This window comes from Seriola dumerili, unplaced genomic scaffold (genome assembly GCF_002260705.1).
Source record: "Seriola dumerili isolate Sdu_G_001 unplaced genomic scaffold, Sdu_1.0 BDQW01000432.1, whole genome shotgun sequence".
NCBI classification, from domain to species: domain Eukaryota; kingdom Metazoa; phylum Chordata; class Actinopteri; order Carangiformes; family Carangidae; genus Seriola; species Seriola dumerili.
Window position 1 is genome coordinate 980,101 of NW_019174687.1, and position 26,263 is coordinate 1,006,363.

Below are 26,263 nucleotides of genomic sequence, written 5' to 3' on the forward strand. Positions count from 1 at the left end.
TCTGGCTATTTTTCCAGGGTTCCGTGGTGGCCACAGAAGACAAGGACATCATGGCTCCCATCACCACAGGGAACCTCAGCTACCAGTCCAAGCCTCAATTCTGCCAGCCAGCAGCCCCCCGTCAGTCGCCAGGGTCCTCAGCATGTTAACCGACTCCCTATCTGATTCGGATCTGGAGGACCCTGTGCCGTGTCCTTTCCCTGGGTAGAAACGCAGGTCAGGGAGACGCCAGTTCCCCAAGCAGCCTTAGACCCAGAACTTCAGCTACCAATCCTGGGTTACCAGCTTCCAGCCCGAGCCCCAGCTACCCCACTATCCAGAGCGTCTGCTCTCCAGTGACCAGGAGCCTTCGCAAACCACCCTGGCCGACGTATCAGCTGTTCCAGCGCCGGGGGTCCCAGTTGATGTCTCCCTTGTTCTTGATTAGGTGGTTCTGGGCAACGTCTCCCTGTCCTGTCGGTGGTCCGGCCTACTTCCGATTCCCAGTCAGCAGTCAGGCCTGATCCTGCTCCTCGTGTTCTGTTGGCAGTCCAACCGACACCTGCTCCTCGTGTCCCATTGGCCATTCAGCTGACTCCTGTTTCTGGTTCCCAGTCAGTGGTCCGGCCGACTCCTGCTCCTTGTTTCCTGTCAGTGGCCCGGCCAACTCCTGCTCCTCGTTTCCTGTCGGTGGTCCAGTTGACTCCTGATTCCCCGTCCTCCTGCTTGCCAGCCTACTGCTTGCTGGCCTTCTGGTCGCTGGCCTCCTGGTCGCCCTCCAGAGGGGCCCTGTCTTCGCCATCATCCTCCCGCTCGACCTCTGGCTCAACCACGCAAAAGACTTGGTTTGCCGTTGGCCTCCAGAATGGTTCAGTCCATTTGCCTGACCTCCGGGTCACCTCACTGAACTAGTCAGGCTGTTTGTACGGCCTGTTGCCCTGTTTTGCCCCTGAGCATCAATTGATGCTCTTCTGCTCTGCCCCTGTGATCCCAGGCTCCTTCTTATGTCTGGTTACTTTCCTTCCTGTCCACCGGCCCCTTGTGTTTTGGTCTGCATTTACCTTAAACTGTGACACCATCAGCCTCAGCTGTACTTTATATTTAGCGGTAATTAGCAAAGTCTAGAATACTGACAGACTAAACTATGGTGTTGACCATAGAAATGATTAAAACAACTAAAAATCAGCATGAAACATTGTCATCGTGAGCATGTTAGCATGTTGATGTTAGCACTGCCTCACAGAACTGCTGAAACATGCAGAGTTTCTATGTGCACCACTAACAGACTGATTTCACTGATGTGAAACATAATGAAGAAGTAAAGTTTAACTGTGGCGTTTGAACTGGTTGCAGCGTTATGGAGCAGCATTTTAATTAATCAATTGCCATTACACAGGTATTAAGACATGTAGAAGCATCAAACACATTCATAAAGACTGCATTTGTGTAGTTCCCTAAAATATTGACCACTTCTATCTACAGGTTAACACTGTGTTCTTACAGCAAGAAGTTCCTGTTTGAACCCATCATGGTCAACTGGGGAGTTCCCTGCGCCTGTGTGGGTTTCCTCCTACAGTAAAAACACAGGTAGGTTTAGGTGAACTGGAAATTGTCCTGTCTGTAGGTGTGAATGTGTTGGTGTGTTTCTGTTTCTCAGTGTTTGACTAGCAACACACTATGCTCTAACCACCCACATCTACGAGAAGGAGAAAATGGTAAAGGAGGTGTAGAAAATGGACAGAGGTGTAGCAAGCCTGACTACAACAATTTCCATTGAGCTGCAACAGAAAGCTATGACTGGTGATGTTATTACATTCTTTCACATCACAGGAAACAGACAACTCAAAGTCAAAATGTTGAATCTCCATGTTTCCACATGTTAACTGCTGCTTCTCCAAAGATGTTGTATTTTGTGCATGAATAGTAGTGGCTGGTGTTGTGGTTAGTGCTGAAAATAAGCAATTAGTGCTGATGTTTGTTAATTAAGACACAGTGAATATACAGAAGTACATCCATCCATCTATTATCTATACCACTTATGCTTGTAGGGTCACAGGGAGGCTGGAGCCAGTCCCAGCTGACATGGACCTGGAGAGGTCGCAGTCTATCACAGGGCTGACATATAGAGACAAACAACCACTTTTGCACACATTCACACTTATGTGCACTTTAGAATCACCAATTTACCTAATGTGCATGTCTTTGGACTGTGGGAGGATGAAGAAGAACCGGAACAGGCACAGGGAGAACATGCAAGCTCCACACAGAAAGGCCCCTGGTCTAGGGTTTGAATCCAGAACCTTCTCACTGTGAGGCGACAGTGCTAACCACTGCTCCGCTGTACAGCCCTGCAGAAGTACAGAGATGTCCAATTTGTGAGTTAAATAAACCCAAATCCAAAGAAGTTCTCTTACGACTGAGTGAATGGAACCTATTCAGAATTTTAAAAAAACAGCAAAAAAAACATATTCAGCCACACACACAGTAGAGTCCATTGGACAGAACTGCAGCATAGAGATGTTTGACAGGTAGAATGAGATCTGTCAATGACAACAGACTGTTTGAGAAAATGGTTAAAAAGATTCAGAGGTGTGTGTGTGTGTGTGTGTGTGTGTGTGTGTGTGTGTGTGTTCACAGACAGGCAGTGTGAGAGGCAGCCGGAGGAAGGAAGCAGTGTGTGCATTGTCAGCACTGGGGGCCCCTTCATATTCTCTGCCTCAAGGCCATCTATCAGAGGTGAAAGGGAAACCTCAGGCAGCTGACCTCCTTATCTGACTCTGCTTTCATCTTCTAAAATGTGGTGATAATGATGCAGCACTTCCTCTCCACCTCAAACAGAACCACCCATTCAGCATAAGCACATATTCACTCATCAGTCCTGTCGCTAAATAAAACCCTGAATTAACTTTTTCTTTCTTCTTTACAATTGAATGTTATGTTAAACATTTATAGTAATGCCTTGTTTTAGGTTTTAGCCTGATGTACCAAAACATTTTTGCTTACTGCTGCTAAGCATTGAGTAGTTAATTGGCATCAGCTGCTTCTTTCATGTTTCTTGATCACTGGCTCACTCGTGAGCTACTTGGTTACCAGTTGAATGCTGAGGTTGGCAAACTAAATGCTAAACTCCAAGCTCCAAACATTTCACAACATGAAAATAAAGAAAATTGTCTGTGTGTCAGTTTATCACACAATATAGGTGGCAACCCTACTACAAACCCACACAAACTGCATGTAGCTCAGTTGTACTGGGATGGAGGCAGGTTTCTCAAAACCAGTAGGAAGTGAGTCGATATAAGTATTTATGTAATTTTGGGTGAAATAACCCTTTAATTAAAATATGAAATGTGCAGCTTTGCTGGATGGATTCAATTCCTGAGCACTTTCTAATGCTTTTTAATGTATTTTTTAGCATTTAAATCACTACATTGCTGCTTTATTTCAGACTCCAAGGAGAAGATCTATATCTGCAATATCTGCTGAGCTCATCAACTGGCCAACATATACTCCAGCAATTCAAGCTTTTGGCAGCTAAAAGTTTTTTTTAACAATAGAGTTGCAGAGCTGCAGTAACACAATACTAAAAGACATTGGAGACTTCCCATGTTGGTGTAAATTAGTGATGGATCGGTCGCGAACGAGAGCCGGATTAGAGCCGGCTTTTTGAAGTGAACGACGGGAGCCGGCTCGCGATCGAGAGAGCCAGCTCCCGATCGAGTGCGATTTTTTTTTTTTAAATTGTCTTTTAAAGCCGCATTGGTCAACATGTGTGGTTGTGGCAGCGTCTGTGTGACTACACTGAGCAGGAGGGGGGAGGGGAGGGGTTACAGACACTCGCATTTTGTGTTTTGTTTTTCACTGTACATGGTTGCACATTTTAATTTATATTTTGTTGAGTGATGTTTAGTTGATTTTGTGTTTTTTCACAAATTAAAATGGGTCTTTTTTATTTAAAATTTATTTATGTATATGTTAAGTTATGTTAAGTTTATTAATAAAGCCATATACATACTATACATATGTTATATTTTATGTTTTTTTACATTAGTTATTCATTTTACACATAATTTGGTAATAAATTAATTTAAGTAACAAAAAATCTGAGGAGCCACTTGGGAGCCGAAAGAGCCGGCTCTTTTTAGTGAGCCGAGCCAAAAGAGCCGGCTCTCCACAAAGAGCCGGAATTCCCATCACTAGTGTAAATAAGTTCTGTGTTTGTTTTCTTTAAGTGAAGACACTTTTTGTCTGTGCTGGAGTCCAGGCTTTGGCCTCCTGTGGCAGCAGAGTGTCACAAGTTGTCAATCCGTCCAACTACTGTATGTTAAGTGTGAACATTCTGCAGTGATGCAACATTCACATAACGTGTGTGTTACTGTGTGTGTTTGAGGAGCGTCTCCACTGAGGCCACAGGGCCACTTCTTCAAAGGCTTTACTGCAGGGTTCTAGACAAAGGCTCCTTACACATGTCAGTAGATTTCCTTTGCTGTAGACACACACACGCATACACACACACTGGCTGTTTTTAATGGACGGTGACTGGAGACGTGAAGAATTAGGGAAGTTTTGAGTTTTTACAACTGTTTCAATAACTTCTATGGGTTGGTCATGATAATGACAAGACACACATACAGTGTGTGCAAATGTATATTCACTCTGCCTTTTGTCCATTTGTCCTATTCTAATATCCAAGATCATTAATTGTCTTGAGTCTTGCTCGAGCCTTTAAAACGATCACTAGGATTGCTAGTTTTTCTTGCTACTTCTCGGGCTGTATTTGCATCATCAGGTGTTAGATCTGATGGCATGAATAGAATCTGATTGAGAGATACAAAGAATATTAATAAGTGCAGGGAGGGCTGTGCAACCCCCTCATTTCAGTCCAACAAGAACTAATGTCTGAGTCAAGACCAGAACTTCTCTCCTACACCAAGCTTAAACCAATATTTAACCTATCTGAAGCCATAGATTCAGCTGTTTTCTCAATCCACTGGAGGTGACATCACCAGTGGATCTCTGGTTTAAACCAGTCAGCAGAACTCTTCATTTCCAGCAGGTAAGTTTCACCCTGTAAATACATTGTACCCTCAAAACATGTCTCAGTTACATATATACATATATATACAGTATATGAATATACAATTTAGCATGGTTAATATACTGTTTTCGCTGAATATACGTATATGTATTTCTGGAAATTACAGTGTGATTAGGTGATCATGTACTCATTCATTCATTTGTTCATTACTCTTTTGATTCTCAGTCTACTTCCACTTGGCTTTGTTCACTTTTTTACAGTCCAGTTTTGTTTTAGTACTGAGCAGTGAGTAGGCTTAGTTGTTGATAACCTTTAACCTTTTGATTACATTTTTTCATACATTAAAGGTTAACAAAATGTATGAAAAAATGTACACAAAATTATTTCAAAATAACATATAATAATAATGACATTTCCTTATTTACCTATTATTCACCTCTCATTTACTTAAAGGAATATATTCACAATATATTTATTTAGTTATACTTCAGTAAAATAAACAATAAACCATAACTTTGACATTCTTGTTTGCAGCACTGTGCTTAAATAATATTATTCAATAATGTTCACATCACCGATAACTCATAACCAGATACCATAACCAAGGTAAGAGCAACAAACATATGTAAATCAATCAAACTAAAATATGCAATATATGCTGCTAAACATTATTGAAAGATTATTTCATATTTATCAAAATTATATATTTAATATATGTTACGTTTCCAGCTAAAATTAAATGCAATGCTTCTGATTAATATGTATTTTTCCTTTCATACCAGTAGCGTCTTTTAGCGTCATCAGTCACACACTGTTCCAATTCAAAGTCCACATCTAAGTACAGATCAAATATCCGGAAGTGTTCACTCTCCGCCCATTTTTTTGAGGATGCATCGGTATGTGACTGGTGTGGACTTGGGAAAGTTGGCTAAGTATCCCAGAATGCATTTCGCACAAAATAGCAACAATGGCAGCAGTCCTGAGCTTTAAAGCTGAAAAAATTTTCACCCTAGAACTGTTATTATATCATTTAGTTTCAATTTGCTTCCTTCTTTTAAAGAGTTTTTTTCCTCTTTTCCCTTAACCTGAGTTTGAATTTAATAGCATCATTTGCTAATCTGAACCAAATTGTCCTTTAACCCCACACCATGATTTTTCTTGAAGCCTTACCAGGACTTTTTTTTTGCCCAAACCTAAGCAAACCTTGACAGAAGTGGTGTTAGATCAGAAAACAGATGTATGATTCATTTTTGTAGTGGGCTTCAGAGGGACTGACCGAGGCTCGATTACTAACTACGCAATGCATTCAACTGCCCTGGAGTCATCGGCAGTTGGTCTGTGTTAATTTGATTAACTGCAAAGTTGAATAATTGCAAATGGGTTTGAAGGGGTCTTTCAAAATTTACCCTGTGCATACTAACTGTGCATATTTTTGAATACATGTACACAAACATTAGGTCAATACAGGCCATAGCTTTTGTCCGATGGCCTTTTAGTGAGTGATCCATCACTGTCACTGACAAACAACATCCCACGGGGGGCGCCCTGGTGGCTCACCTGGTGACGGCTTGGTCCTAACCGCAGCGGCCCAGCTTTGAATGCGACCCGCGGCCCTTTGCTGCATGTCATCCCGACTTTCTCTCTTTCACCGCAACTGTCGAATTAAAGGTAAAACAACATCCCACTGCTTGACTGTCAGCTCAGGAGATGTTAAACTTGGTCTTTTTGTAAGGTGACGACAATATGATATATTTTGCATTTTATCATACTAGTTACGTCTGTCCACGGTGTACTATGACCGGTTTGTAGAGTTATAAGAAAGACACTTAAAACCACATAGAATTCTATTTAATACCTATTTATCATATCAATACCAGCTGAAACAATAAGGTTTAGAATTATTTCCCACATGCATAATTTCATTAACTTTTACATCACATTTTGTCAGTACTTCCCCGATGTGAATTCACTGCTGTGATGTTGCTTTCTGTGATGGTCAGGTGCTCCTTGCTCTTTCTCTTTTCTACTCTTTATTTTTCTAAATCTACTGACTTATTTTATCAGTTGTCTTCTGCTACTAACTGACAGATTCATCTAATTTTGAATAATTCCACCTAAAAATTTTGTTTGTGTTAGATGGTATCTTGATTGCTGCCCTGTGAACCTAACCTAGCTGTTTGCTGCCCTGCTAGCCTAGCCTAGTTTATCAAATTGGCCTCTTGTCCCCTACAGCTAATGCTACCTTAACAACATTATCAGAGTTCTTCCCTGTTAGCCAGTGTGGAAGGCTTGTAAGAGCAAGTGAGGCCCGGTCTTCAGTCACCTCTCCCGACTACAAACAGATTTTCAACTCTTGCCAGTCCTGTTGGTAGACCTGTTGGTAGCCCTGTTGATAATCCTGATAGTAGACCTGGTAGCCTTGTTAGTAGTCTTGTTGGTAGCCCTGTTGGTAGCCCTGTTGGTAGACCTGTTTGTAGTCCTGTTGGTAGCCCTATTGGTAGTCCTGTTGGTAGTCCTGTTGGTAGCCCTATTGGTAGTCCTGTTGGTAGCCCTGTTGGTAGTCCTGTTGGTAGACCTGTTGGTAGACCTGTTGGTAGTCCTGTTGGTAGTCCTTGTTGGTAGTTCTGTTGGTAGCCTGTTGGTAGCCCTATTAATAGTCCTGTTGGTAGTTCTGTTGGTAGACCTGTTGGTAGACCTGTTAGTAGTCCTGTTGGTAGTCCTGTTGGTAGATCTGTTGGTAGACCTGTTGGTAGTCCTGTTGGTAGTCCTGTTGGCAGATCTGTTGGTAGTCCTGTTGGTAGACCTGTTAGTAGTCCTGTTGGTAGTCCTGTTGGTAGTCCTGTTGGTAGGCCTATTGGTAGTCCTGTTGGTAGTTCTGTTGGCAGATCTGTTGGTAGTCCTGTTGGTAGTCCTGTTGGTAGTTCTGTTGGTAGACCTGTTGGTAGTCCTGTTGGTAGTCCTGTTGGTAGATCTGTTGGTAGACCTGTTGGTAGACCTGTTGGTAGTTATGTTGGTAGACCTGTTGGTAGTCCTGTTGGTAGCCCTGTCGGTAGCCCTGTTGGTAGCCCTGTTGGTAGTTCTGTTGGCCTGCATGTATCCTCCACTGATGGGATTAAAGAATGCATGTTAAGTATAATGGACTCCATCACCTGCAATGCTAGCTTAGCATCACTAGCCAGTGTTTACTGTCTAATCTAAAGGTGCTGGCAGGTATAGCAACAAAATTATCCATGTTGTCACCAGTGACGTGAGGATGAAGCAGTCAGAGGTCAATAAAGCTGGCCTAGCCAGGACATTTGAGTTTGCCAGAAAGATCAGTCGGCATTGATTAACTGTCTGTGGTCCTTCACCCAGGGTAATGATGAAATGTATAGCTGGCTTACTCCTCTGAGCTGCAGAAAGCAGACAGCCTTTTATCTAGGAATATAGACAGGTCAGGTTTGACATTAGGCTCAGCTTGTTGCAGGTGATTAGAGAGCCTGCCGGGTTTATAGGAAGTTTTGGACTCCACTAGTTTAGAAATTAAGTCTATTTATGAAAATTCTCAACATGACTATCAGCCTGATAACCAGATTTACAACATTGAGACTGTCTCCCTGCCCAATGGTATAACTCACACCATGCACTAATCACCATCCCCCTCATTGGTGGCAGCAAAGTGTCCCACAAAGCATTTCACACATTTCCATAAAACAGTATCATAATTGTGTCTCCACATCACCACAAGATGTTTTATCCCTATTATCACTTCATCTTCCTGGAGTTTACAGATCAGCCTACTACTGACAACTCTCAGATCTGGTGTTATAAACATCAGATCCCTGTCTACTAAAGCATGACTGATAAATGACTTGATTCTTCAGCATATGCTGGATAAGAATATTCCATCCCAGGTTCAGGGTTCCTGTCTGTCCCTAGAGTAAAAAAAGATGTCAGCAGGCTGCTGAGCCTTTTCCTATCGGGCCTCTCCCTCTAGAACAACCTCCCTGCTGACATCACATTGTCTGACTCTGTTGAGGCCTCAAATCCAAACGTAACACCATAACTTTCAGTTAGTACCTTATTTTTATACTATTTCAGGCTACCACCAAAGGGTCTGCCTTAGTCTCTGTGAATCAGTTAAACCGCGCTATATAAATAAAACCTGACTTGACTTGACCACAATTACTAATAATATAATGAATTTATCAGTAAACATATCTTCATCCTGGAAAACCACAAAAAAGATGGAATTATTAACCAATTAGAGAAAAGAATATGATAATTAATTTAAGCTGTACATATGAATTTTACATTAATCAGTGGTCTTTGGCTTTTTCAGACAGTTTTTAATAAAATCACTGACAAAGACATTTTAGAACATGTTTTACACTTGTAAAAGTGAAGTGAATTCAATGATTTGAAATGATGAAAGACTTTTCAATACATGCAGATGCATTGCCTAATAATGCTAGGTGAGCAATGTCCCTCTACTATGTGTAGGTCAGAGTTATTCTGCCCAGTTTCATGAGAAACACAAATTGAGAAACACTGAAACACAAATTTCTGCACTGCAAAAATGGTCTGTGGACCAAACAATGACTGGATGTCATGTCACAGATAGAGAAACCTTTCCAACCACTTCCAAGAGCTCGACCTGTCAAGACCATCTGAGTATATGAGTGATAAACAGAATGAAGTAATGTCTATTAGCTGCACTCAGACAGGGTTCACAAAGGTGAGATCGATGCTTAGTATTTCATATAGAAGTGTTTTATCTTTCACTGATAGGAAGTGCAGAACGCTGATTCTTTGAGATGATAATGTAACTACTACTGTAGTTTGTTATGCTTGTTGGTTATTTTGACAATATTTTGAAGATGTTAAATGTGGAATATCTGCCTCCCTTGTTTAATTCAAAGTGCTTTTTTACATTTATCCTCTTTTACTTGGTCAAGTCTGTACTTCCAAATTCCTTTTCAAAATGTATGAAAACCAGTGATACAACATAGTTTTGTGCAGCTCTCCCAAAGTGACCCTAACACTGCTGTGATAGAGGCAAATACTAGAATCTGCCTGTCTTACAACACAGACAGAAGAAAGCAGCTGTCTGAGCCTGTCAACAACACTGACGCTGTACAAAGATAGTCCAGATTCTCTTTTGCTCTCCGTTCATGTCTTTCGCAAGTTGTCACTCTCTAAGTCAATAAAAGGATGCTGTCAACATGAACATCAAGGAATTGTACTCATGATTGACACATGCCTTTCTTTTCTTTGTAGTGCACAAGCCATTTACTGACAACAGTCATCAGCAGGACAAGTGGGGAACCACAGATCTGAGACACAGTGGTCAGTGGGTTCCGGCTGGCTGCAGTGTGGCTGTAGGAGGAAGCTTCCTGAATGACTGCAATGCATCACATTCAATTTAAGACACTGTAGAGGCAGAGTAAGTGCATTCACACCAGCAATGACAAAAAGTCAGAGTGACTGTTCATTACAGATGGTTGCTGGAAGATGAGCAGTGACAGCAATAAAACATAATTATGGGTGACAATTAGCTGCTTACACAGACAACCTACAGATGAGGACAGAGGAGGTGATAGTCCACCTCTCAGGACTGTCTGATTTCTCATGGTGTAAACCCTTAAAAACAGGTCACAGGCTGAATCATTATTGGAAACTGTAGTTTTTTACAAACATTATTTGAACTGGGCATTAATATACATTTGTGGCTCTAGTGAGCATGTTTAAATATACAGTTAGGCCCAGAAATATTTGGACAGTGACACAAGTTTTGTTATTTTAGCTGTTTACGAAAACATATTCAGGAGTATTAATTTAAGAGTATTCACATCCAAATTTGAGCAAGGGTTTAGGAATTACAGCTCTTTAATACATAGCCACCTCTTTTTCAAGGGACCAAAAGTAATTGGACAATTGACTCAGAAGGCTGCAAAAAAAAAAACAAGGCTGCATGGGCTCTTCCCTCGTTAACCTGTCATCAATTAAGCAGTTAAAAGGTCTGGAGTTGATTCCAGGTGTGGTGTTTGCATTTGGAAGCTGTTGCTGTGAACACACAACATGCGGTCAAAGGAGCTCTCAATGGAGGTGAAACAGACCATCCTGAGGCTGAAAAAAAGAAGAAATCCATCAGAGAGATAGCAGAAATGTTAGGAGTGGCCAAATCAACAGTTTGGTACATTCTGAGAAAAAAAGAGTGACTGGTGAGCTTGGGAACTCAAAAAGGCCTGGACGTCCACGGAAGACAACAGTGGTGGATGATCGCAGAATCCTTTCCATGGTGAAGAAAAACCCCTTCACAACACCCACTCAAGTGAAGAACACTCTCCAGGAAGTAGGTGTATCAGTATCTAAGTCTACCATAAAGAGAAGACTTCATGAGAGTAAATACAAAGGATTCACCACAAGGTGCAAACCATTAATCAGCCTCAAAAATAGAAAGGCCAGAATTGACTTTGCCAAAAAACATCTGGAGAAGCCAGCCCAGTTCTGGAACTGCATTCTTTGGACAGATGAGACTAAGATCAACCTGTGCCAGAATGATGGGAAGAAGAAAGTTTGGAGAAGAATTGGAATAGCTCATGATCCAAAGCACACCACATCTTCTGTAAAACATGGTGGAGGCAGTGTGATGGCATGGGCATGCATGGCTTCCAATGGCACTGGGTCACTTGTGTTTATTGATGATGTGACAAAAGACAGAAGCAGCCGGATGAATTCTGAAGTGTATAGGGATATACTTTCTGCTCAGATTCAGCCAAATGCAGCAAAGTTGATTGGACGGCGCTTCACAGTACAGATGGACAATGATCCAAAACATACTGCAAAAGCAACCCAGGAGTTTTTTAAAGCAAAGAAGTGGAATATTCTGCAATGGCCGAGTCAATCACCAGATCTCAACCCAACTGAGCATGCATTTCACTTGCTCAAGACAAAACTTAAGGCAGAAAGACCCACAAACAAGCAACAACTGAAGACAGCTGCAGTAAAGGCCTGGCAAAGCATCACAAAGGAGGAAACCCAGCGTTTGGTGATGTCCATGGGTTCCAGACTTCAGGCAGTCATTGCCTGCAAAGGATTCTCAACAAAAAATTGAAAAGTAACATTTTACTTAGGGTTATGTTTATTTGTCCAATTACTTTTGAGCCCCTGAAATGAGGAGCGTTTGTATAAAAATAGCTACAATTCCTACATGTTTAATCATATATTTTTGTTCAACCCCTTGAATTAAACCTTAAAGTCTGCACTTCAATTCCGTTGTAGTTGTTTCATTTCAAATCCAATGTGGTGGCATGCAGAGCCCAAATCATGAAGATTGTGTCACTGTCCAAATATTTCTGGGCCTAACTGTATATATAAATACAAATAAAAAAACAGTGTGTGCTAATGGTGATGAATTAACATGTGTAGAATAACAGTGTAGCTCATTTGTGTGTTGGAAGGATTGCATGTACTCCTCTGGATTTATTTGAATAACTCGTTAGTGGTTAAGAACTTCTGATGACTTCAACAGCAGAGACCACTTCAGGTTCCACTTCCTGTCACCAAAACCAGAAACCTGAGGCTGCAGTGGACACAGACTCACCAACACTGGACAGCTGAAGTCCTGGACTGATGGATGTGGATTTGTACTGAGCCAGCAGATGATAGAGTCAGAGTCAGAGTCCATGGACCAACCTGCCTTGTGTCAACAGTCCAGGCTGGTGGTGGTGGTGTGATGGTGTGGGGAATGTTTTCTTCTTAATATCAATCAGTCATGGTCTGAATGTCTCAGTCTATCTGAGGATTGTTGCTGACCATGTTCATGCTTCATGGCCACAGTTCACCATCTTCTAATGGCTTCTTCCAGCAGGATCATGCTCCATGTCACAAACTGCTTTCATCAACATGACAGTGAGTTCGGTGAACTTCAGTACCCAGGTTTCCTGTTCAGAGGCAGAGGGATTTCAAAATTTTACAGATAGCTGTTAAACTTGATTTATTACTGCAGACTGACCTCTGCAGCAGAAGATATTCTGAACTTTAACATCCAGAAAAATCAAGTGTAAAATCATCAGCGCTGTTACCAAAGATGGAGGGAGAGAAACAAGTTGGCAAAGTTAATCTTGTGATGCACTGGCCTAAAAAGCATTTCGCCAATAATTGAAACAGCAGCAGCTGCAAAATGGTGAATACATTTTCCTGAGCATCACAAATTATTATCAGAATTCAATCTATTCAGTCTGATAACATTTGGAAAGTCTCGAAGAGCAGGATAACTCAATTACTTTAATCCCTCATCTGTGCGAGGTGCATACAAGGAGTCAACTGGTTTGGCCAGCAGACATATTGGACAGGCATTAGTGACCACGACTTAGAGGCCCATACCTGATCACACATTACCATTATTTTTCAGTGGGATGTTACATGTGATGATATGGTAATGTATGACACTGAAATAGGCTGGTTGTAACATTTATTTAAAGTTGTCCATCTCTGGTAAAATGAAAATGGCAACAGGTTTTTTCCACAACAGCCTGAACACAGGCTGACATTTAAATTCTGAATGTCTGAACACAAACAGCTTAAAAGCTCATAATAATGATTTCAGCAGTCCAAACACTGAGTCTAATCTTACAAAACCTGGAGCTTAACATATGCTCAAATTTCAGAGAATGGAATTCCTAATACATATACACAACCCACCTGGTGTCATTCAGAATGTTTATGACTCACCCGGTCTGCCGATTAATTGTAGTGCCAACTGCGCATCACTAACAGGCATGTGCTCAGCCAGCTCAAGTGTTGCCCAGTGAGCAGTAGGGGTGGATGATGCTGCAAAATTTCTTCTCAGTTCAATAGCAAGTAATACATGTGCAGAATTGCAGATATCAATACCCACACTTTTTATTATTAAGAGCAGCTTGTCTACTTTCATGTAGGGAGAGCAGTGTGTCATGATATATGATGTATATGCATCATCAATAGGCTACATACATTTTAATGACCACTAAATGATTTGCCAAAGGTTATCAATCATTTAAAGAATGGTAGAATTTATACCTGCTACCTGTGTGGCCCGGGTTTGATGGGTTAGGGTGTGCACGACATGACAACGGCAGTGGAGAAGCAAAGCATGGGTGCACCTCTATGTGTTCAACAAAACAGAACAGTGTTTGCACAGACCGTTTTACTCTGAAGTGAATCCAACATAGAAACTGAAACTGGTATCAATCCTATTGCTGCTAGAATTGATTTTCAAAAATGACACACAGTATCTGTACTATCCAATAGGATAGGATAGGAGAATAGGATTTCCTTTAATAGGAAAGCATGGAGCACCATCTTTGATCATCTTAATACATCCATGGATCAAAGCCAGGTAGCAACAGTTAGTGACAGAGAGAGAAAGAAAGGGCAGCAGCAGCCTGCACCTTTCTGTTTTCACCACAGTGGCCACCTGCATATTTTTCTCCACTTTAATGTTTGACAGCAGCTCCAGCTCAGTGTGCAATGACTGAAGCAGCCTGTGGTACTTCTATACGTTTGTTTGCAGAAATAATCTAGTCAAAGATTTTGAACTTTTATCAAAGTACTCCCTTATTGTTCAAATCGAAATCAATTACTTTCTGTTGAACTTATGACAGCAGGCTATTTGAAGACTTCCTCACAGATAGATTTCTTCATGTCTGCAGTTCCAAAAATGTCTCTTCCTCAATCAGTATCCAGGCTCAGCTGTAGGAAACACTTCCTCTTTACTCCATTTTTAAAATGCAAATCAAATGAGTTTATTTACATCTGCAGACTCTGCAGGTAAATACCTCACTAACTTTAAAATTAAAATAGTGGAAAAGTTTTCTCCCCTGATGGTTATGTGTGACAGGCAGTATGTACTGTATCATCCAAGGTCTAAGTGTGTAAGTTTACAGGCTGCTGTGCTGTGCTGTTTTACTGTGTTACTGTGTCACATGACATGGTTGGAAATAAAAAATGATTCGACATGAGGTTTGAATCTGAGACGCCTCATCAGATTTTTCTAATTATTGATATTTATGGGACTGCCCGCATATTTACTAAATTTCACATTTGAATCCTGAGCACTATTTCTAATTACATAGTGTATAAATGTTGCACTGTGGGTCCCAAAATGAAATACTGAATCAATATCTTTTATCCTTTCCTCAGCTGTTGTCGATTGAAACAACAACTCTGTTCAACATGCATTCATATGTTTTTTCATAACAAATATGACTTCGTCTCAAAGTGAAAGTAGGTTACAGTTGTTTTTACACACATTATTGCAAGGCTAAACAGCTGAGGTGGAGGAACTATTATTCTCCAGCAACAAAACAAGAGAAAGAGATGGGGGGAGGCGCTACCCTGAGTCTGACAAAATGAAAGTGGTAATATAAATGTTTGAAAGTGCATCATTCTTCCCTGTTTCTGTGTATCTCAGTCTTAATTATATTTTCTCTGTGGAGAGCTATTTCTCCCACACATACTCACACAATTTGGGATGTGGGCCAATCCATGTCAACGGCAAAAAAATAAAAATTGTTCCCATGGACGCAAAAAAGAAAAAAAAAGGCTTGTTGAAGTGGAGGCTCATGAAAGGCTGCTGTATGTTTTGTTTTCCACCAGAGTGCTCTCAACCAGAGGGCTCGGAGCGCTCGAGTGCTGGGACACCAGCACAAAGGGAAGGAGAGATGGGATGAAAGAAGAGAGAAAAGCAGGAGGCAAGAAAGGAGGGGAAGATTTGAGTGTAAGGAGCAGGTTGATAAAAGGTTTCCTCTGGACTTGGACTGGCAGCACTTGAATGCACACACAGTAGGCTATTGCCTACATAGCCTTAAAACACAGAATTCTGCTATTTATTTTGAAACAGCTTTTGTTGTTGACTTGCAAGGGATGCTGGCTGCTCGCTATCTACCAAAGAGAATGGAAAAAATACTGGAGTGGGGCTCCTTCCACTGTTCCCACTTGCTTTTTTGTGAATATCAGCGAAATGACTAAAGTAGAAAAGTGCAATTTTGATTGTTCCACAATCCCACAACAAAAACCACAAATACCTGATGAGCACTTATTTAAGTTGGCGGTGAGTTTCAGGACACTTTGTGGCACCTTCTGCTCTCTTTTATGCCCTTTTTCCTCACATTCTTTATTTGTCTGTTCCTTTCTTTAAACTGGGCACTTCACACACAGGCAGCTTCAAATGAAATGCGGAGAGGTAAGTGTTTAAATATAGAGTTTTCCGCAGTGCCCACAAATGCTGTAGGACGAAGATGATACCCAAATAGATGAAGTATTTTTAGAGATGTGAGTGTTTTGAGGTACTTTTTGGGGATTATTGATAAATTACCTCATGGATATTATTCAACTCCAACCCAACTCCCAAGTGGTAAACCACATAGGCTATTATGTTATCATAGCCATGTAGCCATCCATCTATCTATATATCTAATTCCCTGGATGTAACTAAAGCTAATGTGGTTATGCAGAGAAACTACAGAACCTGAGCACTGAGTGTATCAGGCTTGAGGTAACAGATCTGTGCATTCTTAAAGGACCTACAGGCTATGTAAGTTTTTGCTATTGCTACATAGCTTATGTTTGCATTGGCAGCTGTTGGCTTACCAGTCTAGAAGAAACATTGTGAGTTCAGCATCAAACTCCATTCCTTTACTCACCAACAACTGTCTCCAGAGGTGGAAATAAACACCAATGTTAACTCTTTTTTCTATTACATCTTTTCTCCTACTGAAGTTAGCATGCTAACCAGCTAGCCCTGGCCCGTCTCCTCATTTTCTGATAGCATCCAATCTGTACCCCCTGTATTGGAAACACAACGATGGCTGAAGCTCTTGTTGAGCAGCCGTCACCACCACCCACTCCCGGCAAGAAACCATGTTCAGAGAAAACGTACATAAAGTTCCTTTAATTCACTGCCTGAATCAAAAAGTGCGTAATTAGCACAGGCGACCAGAGGACAAAAACAGTGTTGAATTTGTGATATTGATGTTATGACAAACCAATCAAACTTACACTTTCTTGTTTTCCAACAACACTGAGCCAAGCTTTGAACAAGTACACATCCATACAAGTGTGTGTCTGTTGGGTTTGTGTCCCCTGGAAACACTTCCTTTGTCATCTGTGCCACTTGCAGCGCCTCTCTGTATTTGGTTGTGTTGCATTTGCAGCACACGTGTTATCAGATTCATGATGTTTTGTGAAGTTGTTTGTGTTTTGTCTATTTGCATGTGTTGTCTTGAGTTGCAGTGCATTGAGCTCGCAGGGCCACCGTAGAGATGGATTACGCTGTGTGGTGGAGCAGGCTGTGTGGCTGTCTGCCTCCTGAACAGACTACGTTAGGTTCGGTCCTGTGGCTCCATCCACCTGCCAACTGTTTATGTGTCTCTATCTTTATAAATGTTTAAACTCTAAGGCAGCACTAGATTGTTGCTGACTCACTTTACATGAATAACAAAGTAAAAAAAAAAACAGTGTCTGAAAATCTCAGAGAAAAGAATTCAAATCCAGAAAAATCCAAATGCTTCAAACAGCTGTTTATCCAGCAGCAGGAACTCTACAGACAGCAGACAGGAGCAGAGCGGCAGAGTGGGTTCATGACCATAGCTCCCAGTACAGTTCCCAGTACTGCTCTCAGTGAGTCCAGTTCTACAGACTAATCAATAAGCAGAAGACAACAGGAATCTAGTTCGAGTACATCCAATAGGAAATTTTGTTTTCTGCTCATTTCATCAAAAATTTTAATACTCCAATTAATGTCCTCAAAGCCTGTGTGATACAGTACAATGCGATTTGTGTACAAATCATCATCATTTATCCTCTGTTTACTACATGAATTTTATGCAGACTGGAGGCATTAAACGATGCCACTGGGATGTTGAGAGGTTTATTTTTGTAAAGTGTGACACAGGCCGTTTGTGATGGTGTGTTTCCAGATGGTTTTGGTGGTGCAGTCCAAGTCAAAGGACCCAGGCTAATTTTTATTCCCACTGTGTCCCTGGTTACAGCACAGCTTTGTGGTGAGCGGCGTGCAGCAGAAGAACAGCGGCAGAACACTGACAGCTTGACTACACCATCATGACAGAGGGTGCTTTCGATATATGCTGCAGTGAGCAGAGAAAGCCATTTGAGTATAACGGAGAATTTAAGATGTGGTGCCTGAGGAGTTACTGAAGAACAGTTTTCTTTTCTGTTGGTAAAATCTAATTGGGAATGACCTGCCAAGGTCACAGTTTGATTGGTGTCTGACAGCGAGTGCTTTACATTGTTCCCTGATTGTGCAAAATGATAAAATGATTGTAGGTAGTGAAGCACCTCAGATGTGATTGTTAAATGTAGTCACTGAGATGGAGAGCTGGACACACCAGGACGAGTTCTGTCACCACAGAAAAGGACAGAGAAAGAGAGAGAGAGAGAGAGAGAAGACTGAGAGGAGAGAGAAGAAGGAGCAAATCAGAACAAAGAGTTAATAAGACATATGATTGACAGATGGATAATTGGAGGCACAACTTGCATTAATATTAACATTTGTTGAGAGCGGGGGGGTAGACCGACCTGACCTCAACACACATCACTACATAACTTCATGTTGTTATGTATGTGTTATGTATATAATTGTTATGTAATATAATAATGTTTATTGTATGTATGTTTATTATATTATTATAATATAACATGTTTAGAATTAATATATTATACAAATAATATATATTATTCTGTGATAACACCACCACATTATTATCATATTATTCTACACTATTTTATATTTTTATTTTATATCTAATAATATCATATTAGCATTTTTTTTCATTACATTGACAGGATATCATATAAATTATTATTATTATTATTGTTGTTATTATTGTAATTATTCTAATTACATTCTCCCTAATATTAAATTTATATTACATAGGGGCGTTGAGTGGTGCAGTGGTCTAAGCAGGCGCCCCATGTGTAGAGGCTACAGTCCTCGCTGCAGTCAGCCCTGGTTCGAATCCCGCTTCGGACAGCCCTTTACTGCATGTCATTCCCCCTCTCTCTGCCTCCCCACTTCCTGTCTCTCTATACTATCCTGTCCAATAAAGGCACAAAAGCCCAAAAAATATTTTAAAAAAAAAATTTATATTACATCATTAATGTCCACTATACTTCCTTTTTCGCCCTCTCACAAACGATATATATGACTACATCATAACTACATATAAACCTTGAAAAATACACACACACACACATCATAGACACATACACATCATATTCTTTTTATTTGTATGTCTCTATGACTGTTTATTGTTTTTGTTGTCATTAACATGTCTTTCCATTATATGTTCCCTTCATGTCACACTTTTTTTTTTTGCAAAGTCAGTAATAATATATATATTAACATTTGTCCTCTAGAAATACTATTATATCTCATGTTTTTATATCACTGCTATACTATTTTTATTTGTGCTTTAAAACTCAGCCTCTGCAGCACAGGGCCACACTCACACACAATAAACACACAGCCCTGTGGTGGGGTATCAGTATTGATTGAATGTATTCTCTCAGGTCAAGGAGGCCTTCACAGTGTAACCAGAGGAGGAGGGTGAGAAGAGAGAACAAACAAAGACCAGCAACAGAGAGCATGTCAAACACCGGGGGAGAGACAGCCGATGCAGGTACAAGTGTTTGAGGAGCTCAGACAGAACCAGCCAAGCAGCAGTGGATTGTGGGAGACAATGTGAGTGGTCAGAGTAGATGTGTCCCTGACATTTTCACTAGATGTTTATTTAAAAAGTCAGAACTGGAAAAAATATGGGTGGAATGGAAAAATCACCTTTTAATTTGACACAAATGAAAAATGACTTGAATGTTTTGTTGCCATCATTCTTCTATATGTGTTGAAAATGTGATTCAGTTCACAGACACTGAACAGTCAACAAGATATGAGAAATATATTGTAAAAATAATAATGTTTATTATCAATCTTTACACATTATTGTAGTTCACAAATAATAAATACAATAATTAAATCAGCACAACATGCACAATACAAACAACAGTAATGGACACGTTTCCAGTGTGAATGATACTGACGAGGTCAACATAGTTATTGCATTTGCTATAAGGACTTTCTGTAAGCTATTATACTATTTACCATTATATTTAAATGTACATTTACACTTTATATTCTAGAAGAGATGAAGAGCAGTTGGAACAAAGCTAAAAAAAACAAATTTCTGCAATAATTTGATCATTTTAATAAAATGATTTTCTTCAGACCCTGTTTTAGATTGAACTTGCCCGTTTCATGTATTTTTCAATTAATCGTGCAACCCTCATGACAACTGACTTTTGAGTCGTCGGTCTCAGTTTTAATCAAAACATCTGTCTACACTGTCGGAGTATTGGCTCATGTTTCACTTAAGCATAACTACAACCCAACTGCTGTTGATTACTCTCCAACTCAAATGTCAGCCCCAAACAACAGTTGCCTGTGTAACTATGATTCTATGAATTCTGGATGCCCAGCAGAGGTAGGATATAAGAACTCGATTTCCACCAAGAAGAAAAAAGTAGAACTCTCTACACAACCAAGCGCTGATCTGTTCTCATATGTCTTCATAAGGTAAACAATAAACTTAAAATTAAGTTTAATGCACCAATCAGTAGTCACTGAAACTGTTCTTACTCTTCCTGTGGCTCAGGAGGTAGAGCGGGTTGTCCACTACTCAGGTGGTTGGTGGTTTGATTCCCAGCTATTCCAGTCGGCATTTCCAAGTTTGTTTGGGCAAAATACTGAATCCCAAATTGCCTCCAATATATCATTAGTGTGTGAGTGTGTTTGTGTGCGTGTAGTACAAAAGCACTGAATGGGAATGTGGTTTCCATTGTAAAGTCATAAGACTAGAAAAGCATAAGAGCAGTCCATTTATCATTACTGGCATTAGCAGATCCCTGTCTTATAGAAAACAACTGAAGCTAAACAGTTCAACAAATCAGATGTTCATCTTTTTAGGGCTGAGCTGGGAGGTAACAGAGATTGCATAAAATGGCTTTAATTTGGGATGATAACTTAGATTTGTCTAATTTAGACTGCTTATGCATCTTTATCAATTTGACAACACGTATTGCAAATACTCACAACACAGGCAAAAACAAGACGAGTTTACAGACATGTTTACAGGGGAGACAAAAAAGTGTTCCCACTTGTCGTTCAATGCTTTTCACTTGAAAAGTCACAAAACATTGAACAACAATCGTGTCCCAGCCTGGCTCATTACTTTGTTGTGTCCCCTGTGAACACTTCCCACGTTTCTGCATTTGTTTGTGTTGTGAGTATCTGCAGCACATGTGTTGTCAAAATGATGTAGGTGTTCTCTGTATTTGTGTTTTGTCTGTTTGCATGTGTTTTCTTAAGTTGCTTTGTGTTGAGCTCTCCAGGCCACCACACAACTTACACTGAAACTGCTTTAAAGGTGTAATGTGTAAGCTCTGGCCAGAATTTTAGTTTAAAATGTTCAAAAAATTAACTAATACCATCAATAGTATGTGAAGGAGCCACAGTGATGATGTCATGACCAAGACCTCCATCTATTGTATTTCAGAGATATCTACTGAAATGAGCATGCTAACCAACTAGCTGCATCCCGCACCGTGTTGTGATACCACTTCATGACACTAGATGCTGTATGAGCTCGAAGTTACGCTACAGCTCCCAACTTAAAAAAAAAAAAAAAAGCTGCTGATGAGCATCACAGAAACGCAGAGATGGTTGAAATGCCTAGAAAGCGATCCTTATCGCCATCCCGAAGAACCGCTCTGCCAAGAAACCACGTTCAACGGCAAAGAAGCAAAACACGGGTGAATCCTGGTGTGGCTTCCCACCGCTGGAGACAGCTCCGGGCAAAGACATGCGGTTTGATGCTGTGCTGCATCTTTTCTGTTAGACAGGTGAGGTCATCTAATGTTGGTCTGTAGCAAAAAGTATCATTAGTGCAAATGAAAAACCATACTGACAAATACACATAAATATATGATTGATGATGTCGACAGAAGTTGTAGTGATTTAGTAGAATTTAGCCTGTTCCTGCGGCTGTTACTTTTACAAGTAAGACAAAGAGACTGTTTGATCCAGTCATGCAGTATCCCCTTGCCTTCATATATTTATAGGTAAATAAATAATTTGTTTCAGTGCTATCAACAATTTTAACTATCAACAATAAATGCACATATAAATAATAAATTATAAGGAACATGGGGAAAACAACAACATGATTAACTGGACAGTGGTGAAGAGGTGAAATGCTGCCCCCTATGGAGGTGGAGCAAGTAGCGTGATCTTACACATTACACCTTTAAAGGAGGCACGATGCTGTTTCAATGTACATATGGACAATGAGTATTATTTTGAGATAAAGGGATTTATTGAATCGTTCCTACAGCATGTTAACATGTATTTTTATTGACATCTAGGTGTGGAACATGTGGGGGAAATGAGAGTAAAGGCTGGTAGATCTTAAAATATGCAGGCCATGAAATGTGAATGTGTTTTCACTTTAACACAGGCCAGCTCATAACTCGTTCTGAGTCAGAGTCAAGGATTATATTTAATTTTGGAGCCGGTCCAGCTGCTTCAACAGGCCAGGGGTTTACCTACATCCAATATGGTGTTTGATATCTGATCTTTAATCCAGAATAAAAATTACCCAGCATACCACAGGAGGGGAAGAGTGATCAAAAGAATGACATATCATTTACCTGGCTTATTGCCTCACACAGGCTGTGACATCCACTACACGTCATTTAAATGTTGTTTAATGTTGTTGCGGGGTGCTCATGCACATAGAGCTGCAGCCCTGATTTAGACTTCACATTATACTAATTCCTTTTAAAGATGGTAGGAAACAGTAATTACAACTAAGCTACTTTATCCAAACAAATTAAGCCCTAACATCTGTGCCTACCACCAAGTATCTGTCAGTAATGATGTGTTTTTGTTGTTTCAACAGCACATTTTTTCAGTTTTCTGAAAGAAAACACTTTTTTCTTGTACATGTGGGAAAAACAATTAAAAGTAAAACTAAAAACAACAGTGAAGGGCAAAGTGGAGGGAGAAGCAGAAAACAATTCAGAAGAACAACAATGTCACAGTGGTGTTACTGGGGAAGAAATGTGTGAAACTTGAGGGCCACATAGAAATACATTTGATCATCATCTCTATTGAAATATTCCTTCCAATACAGAATTGAACAAACAGATAAATGATTACAGATAATCACATCATGCTGCTCATCACTGCCACAGTCGACTCCAACAGTCGAGATACACAACAAAAATAATGACTGATAACCAACTAGTTTGAAGTGTGCAAGAGCACAGTTATTTGGGAACAAACTGATGCCGGTTATGAGATTTAATGAAGGTAACCAGCAGCTCTGGCATGCATAATTAGAGTCTGACAATAACGCTAATTAGAAAGCCCAAATGAAAAGCATACCTGCCACCTCCTGACGATCGTTAGAGTGACGACCTTCGTGTATGCGAGTTGTTGTGGATTACAGATGTTAGAATCACACATGACATCAAAACTGATACACGTGTCTGTCTTCATAACAGACTCATCAGTGTTTTCAACAGAAGAGAAAATTGAAAGTAACGGGAGCGAAGCCTCGTTGTTTCAGTGTTCAGCATCTTCTATAAGCTGCTCAGCTTTTCTACTAACAGCCTTCAACTTGTTGTTTACACTTTTCCCTTTCTGTTTGAAGTCTGACGTCTTCTCAGAGTTTCACTGGCACCTTTGTTCTGCAGCAGGTTTGAAGTTTCCTCATGGAAATGCAGCCATTTCCAAAGTTTCACATGGGATGCTGCCTTGTTACTGTCTGCTCTGTTAAATAAAGCAAAGAGGGCCTTTTTAATCTTCACATATGAGAGCAAAAAAAGTCAAAAGGTGAAGAAAAGGAAAGCAGCAAAGTGAATTAGAGTCTTATTTTCCCTCAGGAGGATTTGTGTGGAATAAGAAAAATTGGATATTAGAGAAAACATGACAAACAAAAGGCCAAATGGAAGATGCTACTTGAAATATAAATTTGATGCAATAATGTTAAAGTGTAAATCCCTGTTCCCCTGAATTTCTGAAAAAAAATTGTTTTGTTTCATCCAATGAAAGATGTAATACAGACTCACTGCAAAGAGAAAACAATCATGTCTAGGAGCTTTCAATGCATTTTTTGACCTGTTCTGATTCTGTTAAAAGCTGTTGTTTAGATTGAAAGTGAGGAACAAATGAAAAGAAGTGCAGCAAGCTTATCAGTCTAAATGAACAGGTGTGGCTTCCACAGATATGTGTCTTCCATGCCCACTGCAGATTCAGCGTTTGACTACATCAAAGGTCTGAAGGGGAGAACGGTCACACGACTCATTTTCATCCTCTGATTGGATTATCAAAATTTTATCCTACAGATTTCTTTCAGAGTGAACCAGTTCATTTTGATTGAGGTCTTCAGCAGGAAGCATTTTTGTCAGCTTATTAGTGGGACAAAAGGTTCCATGTAAACACAAATGGTGAATGGAAATTATTTCTGCTCAGGACCAAAGAACCACTGAGACCTTGCATTAACATGGGATAAGTATCTGGATGGTTTGCATGGATCATGTTAATGCAGTAGTAATAGCATACAGAGCCACTGTGATTATGTTCTGCCTCACACTGCGCTAAGATCAGGGTCAGGTATAAATGCAATCTGTGAAGTGTGACCACATTGTTAAGAAAAATAATCAACCCTGCAAATTGAAAGGTCACCTGACTGAGTTACCTGGCAGAAGTAACAACAATAGCAGTATCTTCCCTAATTAAAAGTGATTTCATCTTTATTAATGATGGCCATCCTATCATTGCTTTCTTCAATACTGTAGCGCACTCACAGCTTACGGTGTAACATCAGCTGCAGTGACTGAAGTCATCACTCATTAATAGAGACTCTGCATCATTCTGTGTTAACTAATTGGAAGCCTGACATACCCAAGTATTCTCTCAGCATTTCCTCAATGTCTTTGTGCCCTTCAGCAAAACACTGAGCAGTGGTCAGTCAGCTGAGCAGAGCAGTGTAACGTCGGGAACACGCTGTCTGTGTTGTGTGAGCATGGCGGCTGATGTCGCTGAGCTGCTGAGGAGAATCACGGGTGTGTTCACACTAGCTGCGTCTCTCTACATAGAGTTTACAGGTCACTGGAATGTTTGATTTCTTTTCATTATAAATTCATTTCTGATTTTTTTTTAACAGAAAACGTCACTAAAATGTCTCTGTCTCCACATGCAGCGGCTGAAGTGGTTAAAAAAAGAAATTATATTTTTCATGTCTGTGTCATATTCAGATTCAGTCTAGACATAGAAAGTATAGTGGAAGGAGTCAGTTTGATGTGATGTTGCTGCTATGATGTCACTGTGACATCAACAGGTCTTTTCTCTATCTGTTTCTGTTGGAACCACGTCACATGAAAAATAGGTGAGAGGACACGACTCAGCCGTGACAGTGTGTTGCTCTAACCTGTTAACACGGGCGACGGAATGAAAAAAGCATGGCGTTTCACAGCAGCGACACACATGCAACGTGTTCAGTGTGTTCTGGCCTGAGTGAATGCGGTGTTTTTATATTGTGTTGGTCAGTTAGGGCTGATCAACACGTCATCTACTCCCCCAGGGGGACTCCTCCCTGGTCAACACTCCTGACTGCCCACTTGTGTTGGAGCCCAGTGTTCCCGGTCTTTGTGATTTCTCAGTGATTTCATGTGAGCAGACCTCTGTGCCTCTGTTACTATGTGAACTTGTGTGTGATGGTTAAGGTAATGTTAACTTGACTTGTTATTGTTATACATCATATGTATTTGCTTTATGTGTCTGGTGAACACCAGGTTATAAGTGTGTTTTTTTATTCAGACAGGCCAGATTAGTGCAGCAGGCAGTGTGTTACTGCAGTTTGTTTGCTGCTGTAGTCACTTAGTGGGGATTGGTGGGTTAGGAAGGAAGTAGATTTTGTTTTGTTTGTTTTATGATATGAGACCACCCGCAGCCCTTCCCCTCGTTCCTCACCTCACCCAACTCTTCTTTTCTGCTGAATATAACTGTGGACAGAGAGCGTCTGTATTTGTAACTTTAAGTTGTCGGTTCACTAAACAATAAACGGCATCGCCTGCCAGACGACATCAGCAGTTGTTGCTTCCTCGACACCTGCAGCGTTGTAACACATGATTACAGGAGAACAACAC